General features: G+C 50.2%; 1 long non-coding RNA gene across 1 annotated transcript in view; it reads left to right on the plus strand.

The window, feature by feature from the left end:
• Positions 1 to 7568: 7568 nt before the first annotated feature.
• The window catches only part of LOC109311113, a 2934-nt gene continuing 2262 nt past the window's right edge, over positions 7569 to 8240 (plus strand). Inside the window, exons 1-2 of the long non-coding RNA XR_002101426.1 lie at positions 7569 to 7718; positions 7929 to 8044. This is a non-coding gene — a long non-coding RNA (uncharacterized LOC109311113). The remainder of the gene's footprint in view (positions 7719 to 7928; positions 8045 to 8240) is intronic.

Below are 8240 nucleotides of genomic sequence, written 5' to 3' on the forward strand. Positions count from 1 at the left end.
GTTACTACATAAGGAAAGCTTCAAAAGTTTCTCTGCTCTTTTCTTTCTTCTCAGGGGAAATCATTCACCAGAGTATCGCTTCCACAGAACAATCGGACAAAGGGAAACATTTGAAAAAAAAATATTTGTTACCGTTTCAGTCTTCCACAGTACAATTTTCCTGGTGCTTTGTCAATCTGAGTTTCCTGCTGGGATACAGATCAAGACAAAGGAAGTGTAGCTGCATCCTTTTCTAGACTCCAGCTTCTTTTTTCCCCATTAATTCCAAGCGCAAGCCACATTGACTTATTGACTTTGTCTTTCACATCAGTAACTTTCTATGTGATTGCTATTTATTGTAAATTATTTGAATCAGAGCCTGAAATTTACTATAAGCTTATCATCCAGCATAGTGGTGCTCTGGCTGGGTTGGTCCAAAGGCTGAACCACAAATAAATGCTTACGAGTGCTCATCATAGTTCAGGTTTTTTCCTGGTTTACTTCTCTTTGTAACTCACTACATGCTTCTCTTTTCCTTTCACTTAAGTTTTCTTGGAGATATATGTCATGGCTACCATGGGCACTGAGGAACTTCACTGATGCCTGTGAAACATCCGTTCATCTGCAGAAAGCTTCACATTGTCAAGGCGAAGAAGGAAGACCACCTCATCAGCATTTAGAGAGCTGGTGACCTGTGTTAGTCTGAACTTAGGCAGAAGGCAAGGCAGGTTGACAACTAAATTGTTCCTAGTCATGAGCCTTCATAGGTTACATGGTCAGAGGCTGAGCAGACAAAGTCAGTTACATGATAGATACAGGAGGAAGGGTCTTCCTGTGGATAGGAAGAGGACTGGGAGTCAAGAGGTTAGTATTTGTTTGTGGTAGCAACAGAATCAGTGAGGACAGTGGGATGCAGCCCCTGGTGTTACTTTCAGGGGTATTGTAGCTCCGGTGTTGACACCACTACTTCCAACTGAAACTGCCCCACATGCTTCTTCTGTTTCCAGAAAGCGTGTGCAAGGCTGAGCTGGGAAGTGGTTGCAGTGGAAGTGGTGGGGAGATACTTTTGCTGGCATTAGCTCCTGCCACACACAATCCTTTCCTAGTCTGGCCCCAGAGAGTGTCTTTATCCTGAGATGCTCATGGTCTAAGTTCTTACTCTGTACCACCTGCAAGGGGGTTATGAGGATGAATTGGTTAGTGTTTGTATAGTATTGCTTGACCTTTGGGCAGAAAGCAATACAGCAGGACAAATGATGGTTTGTAGTAACCCCTCCACTGTGTCTGCTCTCATGGTTCTTGCTTTTCTCTTGCAATCCTGTCTTGCAGGGCAGTGGGTCCTGAATTTATTTCATGCCTCACATGGCTGTATCGGTGCCAGGAAATATTTATGCACTTGCTGTTTAATGAATTCCTGCCATAAACTGGTAGGGCAGGAGTTACAGTAATGTTAAGGGATGACTGTTAACAGACTATCCCTGTTGGTGATCTAGGCTCTCCTGGTTTGATGAGCTGCCATCTTTTGTCTCAGCAGAGATATGTATGGCTTGTGTTTCTGATTCTCCACAGCTGTGGGTATAGCCTGCTGCCTGGACACTATTCACGCTCCATTATGATGCAATCTTAGGCATGATTTTGCTGATTGTCCAAACCAGTGCTTGGCAGGAGCTGTTGGCTGGGAGCCAGGCATATGGAGAGCAGCTGTTTTCTGAAAAAAGGATGATTTGGGGGTGGGGGAAGGGAAGTGCTGGTAGGAAAGTTTCCTTTTGCAAGGCAAAATTGCTAGATCACGGGAAGGCTCAGAGAGTCCACTGTAAGGGCTGGTTGCATTGGGAAAGACGAATGGTTTCCTACTGTAGCAGTATCATCCCTTTCAGAGATGCATACAACACCCTCTCAACAGTGAGAATACTGCTGGTGAGGACAGTGAGCACAGGCTAGGAAGCCTTCTCTCAAGGGTCTCCTAATATTGTCATTCCCAGGATGTGTCTGCATGGCATTCACATCCTCACTGCCCCACCCTTGCAGTTTCACTGGTAGGAGCACCTAGGTATAAGGGAATGGGAGCCATCAGTGTTTCAGACACCTCAAGCCAAAGTCATTTTTGTTTGACTGGATCAAGCACCTACCCAGGAACTCAGGAAGGCTCTTTTCCCTTCTGGGACTTGAGGGTCCATGCAGTTCAGAGCAGCCAGTCTGCCTTCTTGCTACAATGGCTCTCTGGGGCTTTTCAGAGGACACAAAAGCTGGAGCTAAGCCCACATGCTGGCCTGCTCCAGAATGCTCTCCTGTGGTCCTAAGGAGACAATGCAGTGGTCCCTGCAATGGAGGCATCTCCTAGGGAGCCCAAATGTCTATTCTGTGGCCCCCTCTGCCACGTCCCTACCCGGCAGAATGTGGGAGATTGACAAGAGGGCAGCCTGAGCCAGCTGAGCAGGGGTAGACAGCCCGCCAGCTGTGCTGTGCTCTCACCAACACAGCCACATAACATGACAGGGCAAAGACTAGCGTTAAGCCAGGCCACAGAAAACTCCCTCTGCCTCTGTGAGTTGGGCTAGCACAATCTTTGTGGCTACCAGAGCAGAAGCAGAGGCACAAAAGGTGCCTATACACAAGCAGCAAGGCTGCTCCGACGCACTGTAATTACAGCGTGTCAGAGCAGGCTCGATTAATTGAGTCTGGAGTGTGGGAATTACTGTGCTCCAGCAGACTCCAGCATCTATCTCATAGTGTCCCCTCACTTAAAAATGGTGACAGGCAGTCAAAGAGATTTTAAAGTGTGGGGATGCTGATACAGGAGACACACTAGGCATTTTAATGTGCCCCCACCACTCCTGGAGCATGTGTATAAACTCCCAAAGAGAGCAAATGACTTGTTCAAGTTCAGTGAGTCTGCAACAGAGCCAGAAGCAGATGTCAGGTGAGTAAACTGCGTGCTATCTGTTCTCACCTCTGCACATCCAGCTTCCTACTGGGGGCAGGGAGGGAAAGTGTGTATCCCTTACATAATGCCTTGGCTACCTTGAAAATGGCCGTGTCCTAGACTCAGCATATTCCTTTACAGGCATGGTCCATGTCTATGTTTGTGTCTGCTTCTTAGACTTGGGTTGTTTGCACAGTAAGATCTAGTTTCCAGTCACTTGCTCTCTGGACCCAGAAGTTACATAACCCTCCTCTTAGTCTGTTGTGTTTTCAGGGCCATGAAATGCATGTTGTAGCCACTTGCAAATCAACTCTTCAATCAGAATCCTTCCCCCTGCCCTGCCCTGGCTGTGCTCTGGGTTGGAGGCAGAGCTGTCCTTAGGGGTGGGTGGCATGAGGGACTTCCCAGGGTGGCATGGTCAGCAGGGTCACACATGCACGCACACCCTGCCCTGCTCGTGCAGAGTGAGAGCTGTTGTTGGGGGACTTCAATGGCAACTAATCCTGGGGGCTTGGCAGTAGGGCCTGTCCCCTGGCCAGCTGCACCCAGAGTTTATTAGAGCCAGCTAGCTGGGACAGCTGGATAAAAAGTGGGATAAAACTTTGATGACTCAGTTCTCACTCACTGGCAAGTTACGGTAAGCAATATAAAGTAGATAAGATGTCTTTGCATACTTATTTGCATTATTTTTTCAGTGTGTGACAATTTTTCAAAAAATACAGTATTTTGAGCTTCCAATATGATCATTTCATATTTAAGACCTGACAAAGTTGGCTCAGCAAGAGTGGCAGGTGCTGACAGAAAGCATGATGGGCTGGGAGGAGGGTGCTGAGGGCTGGGCCAAGGACAAGACAGCCATCTGCCGCGAGAAGGCAGCATGGCTGAACAACCTCACTTTACACACCAAGGGGTTTGCCATCACTAACATGCTGGGGCTGGAGGCTGAGCTGCAGTCCCCCTCCCCCACCCCCGCCCACCGCAGCCACTGCCATCACTGCAGAGGATGTGGGTTTGGGTGGCACTGGGTGGTGGTGCTCTGACATTTGGGCTCAGCTTCATGGGAGGGCAGCCCTGCCTGTTGCCCACCCACCTGCTCTTCCTGCTGCCCTGTGCTGAGCCTCTGCTGCCACCCAGCCCTGTTGCCTAGCCCTAGGCCAGCATCTCAGGTGATCAGATGCACGCTGTCCTGCAATAGCCCATCGGGTCCCCTGCCACCCACAGCCACAGGGGCACTTGTGCCTCTTATGGATGCACCCCACCATACACACACCCACGCATCCATCTATTCACTCCCTCACACACATGCACACCTCCACACCCCCACCCCCACATATACCCCTCTCATGTATACCCCACAGACTTACCCGCCACACACACAGCCCACACATACTTCCATACCCACTCCCTCATGCACACCCTCACACCCACCTCCCATGTATATAGTCCCCAAACACCCTTACACACACACCCACACTCACCCCCCATACACACACAGCACTGGTGACTTGTGGGGGGCACCAGCAGGGAGCACCAAAATACAAGTTTGCCCAGGGTACTCTTTTCTGTAAGGCTAGTGCTGGTTGGAGAAAGGGACCTGTTACCCAGAGCTGGCCTTAGGGAAAATGGGGCCTGGGTGAACTTGTGTTTTGGCGCCCCACCAGTGCCTCCTCCTGATGTCTCCCCAAGTCACCAGTGCTCTGTGTGTGTGCATGGGGTGTGTGGGGGGTGAGGCGTGGGGTGTGTGTGTGGGGGAGTGTGTGTGTAGGTTGTCTGTGTGGGGTGTGAGGAAGGGTGGGATTTGTGTCTGGGGGTGGGGTATACTGGGGGTGGTTGTGTGTGGGGTGTGGAGAGGTGGGTGCGTGTGTTGCGAAGTGGGGTGGCTGTGTGTGCAGTTTGTGAGGTTGTGTAGGGTGTAGGGGGCCATGCATGGGTGTGTGTGTGTGTAGGGGGGGTGAACTATGTGTTAGGAATGTAAATATCATTAAAAAATATTTATGTAATCTCCTCTAATTAGATTGGTTAAACAATTAACCAATAATACAGAAGCTAGGACATAGCTGCTGCTGGGAGCCACTCCTGGCTTCCAGGACGCTTTGATTAATTTCAACCGTTGTATGACATATGATAATACTAAAAGTGATCAAAATGTATGATAATTTTTGAGGCAGTTAATTGATGCCACATATACAAAACCCAAGTCACTCTCGGAGTTTTAACTGAGTTTCAGGTTTGCTGTCAGCACTTTCTTGTGACTGCTTATCTAGAAAAAAAATTAATGCTTCAACTTTGATGACTCAGTTCTCACTCACTGGCAAGTTACAGTAAGCAATATAAAGTAAATAAGATGTCTTTGCATACTTATTTGCATTATTTTTTCAGTGTATGACAATTTTTCAAAAAATACAGTATTTTGAGCTTCCAATACGATCATTTCATATTTAAGACCTGACAAAGTTGGCTCAGCCAGACAACAGCCCAGGTGAAGCCCTACCCTGGGTGGGAGGATGCTCCTGTGAAGGAGCAGCTAATTGCTTAATGGAGGAGTCATTAGGCCTCTTGCTGTTTTCCTCTTAGGCTATGGTATAAGTAGGGACCTACTGAATTTGCAGTTTTGCAGTTTTCACTGAAACCTTGGCACAGGTAAGGAGCAGGGGGTGGAAAAGGAGCTGCAAACAGGAAATGGTGGGAAGCCCTGGCGACCTAAAGCACAGAGAGGAGTGTGCATGTCTGGTGGAGGCCCCACCCCCCTCTGATTACCAAGGGGCCTTGGAAGTTCTGCCCCTCTCTGGAGATTGACAGATGGCTATCTATCAATCTCGGGGGAGGAGGGACTTCTGGGGCCCCTTGGCCAATCAGAGGCATGGGGGGGATGCCATGCTTCACTGCAACAATGGTGACCAGTGCCATGCTCAGACTGCGAAGTTGGAAGGCAGGTGCCACGAATTCAGTAGGTCCCTAGCAATGGGTACTAGCTCCCCTCACCACTCCCCTTTCCCCTCCTCCCTCCTCCTCCCTCCCTCCCTCCTGCCTATCCTGTTACCTTCTGGTTCCTGCTGGAGCGCTGCGCAGCTTCCCTTCCCTTCTCTTGCCCTGAGCTAAACAATAACTGGTAAGCTAACAGAGTATTACTGGGTTTATTGGTTAAAATGGTTAATCATTTCATCTTTCACATCCCTCGTGTGTGTGTGTGTGTGCGTGCGTGTGTGGGGGAGATGTGTGGGGTGTGTTTTTGTGGGCTTCAGTGAGGTAGGGATGTGTGTGTGTGGGGGGCGTAAGGACCACATGTGCCCCAACAGCTGTGGGTGGCAGGAGACCTTGTGGGCTATCGTGGGGCAGCTTATATCTGCTCACCTGAGATGTTGGCCTGGTGCTGGGCAACAGGGCTGGGGGCAGCAGGAGCTTGGCACAGAGCAGCAGAAAGGGCAGACAGGCAGGCAAGGCTGTCCTTACAGGCGGCCAAGCCCCAGCAGCAGGGCACCACTTCCCAGTGCTACCTGGTCACCCGCACCCTCACCCTCAGCAGTTGTGGTGGTGTTCAGCAGCAGGGACTGCAGCTTGGCCTTCAGCCCCAACAGGTTGGTGATAGTAAAACCTGTGGTGTGCAAGCTGGGGCTGCCCGGCCATGCCACCTTCTCACTGGGCACTGCTGCCTTACCCTTGGTCTGGCCCCTGGTGCCCTCATCCCAGCCTGTCATGCTGCCTGGTTGTGCCCACCACTGCCACTGCCACCCCAGGAGCCTTTTTATCTTGCTGTCTTGGCTGGCTGGCTCCAGTGAGCTCTGAAGATGGCTGGGGTGTGGGGAGGGAGAGGGTAGGCCTTGCTGCCTAGTCCCAGGGATTAATTGCCACCAGAATCCCACACTGGCTCCTGCCTGGCATGAGCAGTGGGGCAGGGCAGTCTGTGTGTAGGTCGCCCTGGCCTGCCCTGTGTAGGGGTGGGGTATCCACCTGACCATGGCACCCTGAGCAGTTGCCCATGCTGCCCACCCCTAAGGCTAGCTCTGCTGTTACCCCTTAGTAGTCATTTTAGTGTGACCCCTTTTTAGCTTCCTTGTGATGGAAGAAAAAGGCTTTGTTAGAAAGCCTTTAGTTAGGCTTTCTGCACTGTTGTTTGATATTGTTGGTGTCACTGGGCATAACCCTGGGTAACTTAGAGAGATGGAAAACCACAAGTGTCAAGAAAGTCCTTCTGCTCCAGGCTCAAACGAGCCAAAACCCCGCCTTGCCCAACCTTTGTAACCCTTTCTATGGCGCCTGCAATCTCCTGTCCTTCTGGAAAGCAGGCAAGCTAAAACTGTTATCTGTGAAATGCAAGGGCACCGCTCAAAGAGAGAAAGGAGGAAAGAAAGGAAAAGAAGAGGGGGGCCAGCTGGTGGAAAATCACTCACAGTAAAACTGACCGGGATATAAAATCCCGCTGTTGCAGGGTTAAGTGCGCAGGATTTGAGACAATACAGTCTCCCTGCGCCTTTTACTTGAGCTCAAATAAACTCTGTCTGCTTCTCCCCCCAGTATGTTTATTTGGCACGACGCACACAGGGCAATGAACCCAATTGTTGCCTCCCTTGGGCACCTTGTGCCGGCAACAGTTTTGGCGCCCAACGTGGGGCTTGAGGCTAACATTTCGCCTTGCCCGGATCCCTCCTGGGGTCGATGACTTGCGGCAACAACCGACACCCAGCGCGAACCGATGGTTTCATCGGGGGCCTCGGTGGAGACGTGGTTTGATCGACCCCGGAGGGCACAACGGTGCAACGCGCTTTAATAGTGGAGAAGCGATCGTGGGCGACGGTGTGGAACCGGTCCCTCGGATAAGGTAGGATAAGCTCAGCAGTCTGAGCATTGCCTGTTAAGACCTGGGGACGCCCAGTGTCTCCCTGTAGGACCTGGGGACGCCCGGTGTCTCCCTGGAGTATGGGCAGGGACAGAGTACGATTGGCAGGGCACGGTGTACACCCTTAGAATGCATTCTGACTAATTGGAAATTGTTTAAGTCAGATTTAATGACTAAAAATAATCTTAAAAGGTTCTGTACAGTGAAATAGCCTCAATATCAACTGGAGGATCAGGAAAGGTGGCCTCCGAAAGAGTCAGTTAACTACAATACAATCCTCCAATTACTCCTGTTTTGTCAGCGGACGGGTAAGTGGAATAAACATTTGTATGCACAATTGTTTATGGCTTTACGAAATAAAACAAATATTTTGCAGAAGTGTAATTTGACTCCCACAGAATCAGTAGTTGTTAGTGTTAAATCTCAGCGTTCCCCCCCCTTTACTATAATGCCAGAGTCGGCGTCCCCTTCGGCTTTAACACCTCCACCATATAAAGATCAGAT

Source organism: Crocodylus porosus, unplaced genomic scaffold (assembly GCF_001723895.1).
Source record: "Crocodylus porosus isolate Cpor-Errol unplaced genomic scaffold, CroPor_comp1, whole genome shotgun sequence".
NCBI lineage: Eukaryota > Metazoa > Chordata > Crocodylia > Crocodylidae > Crocodylus > Crocodylus porosus.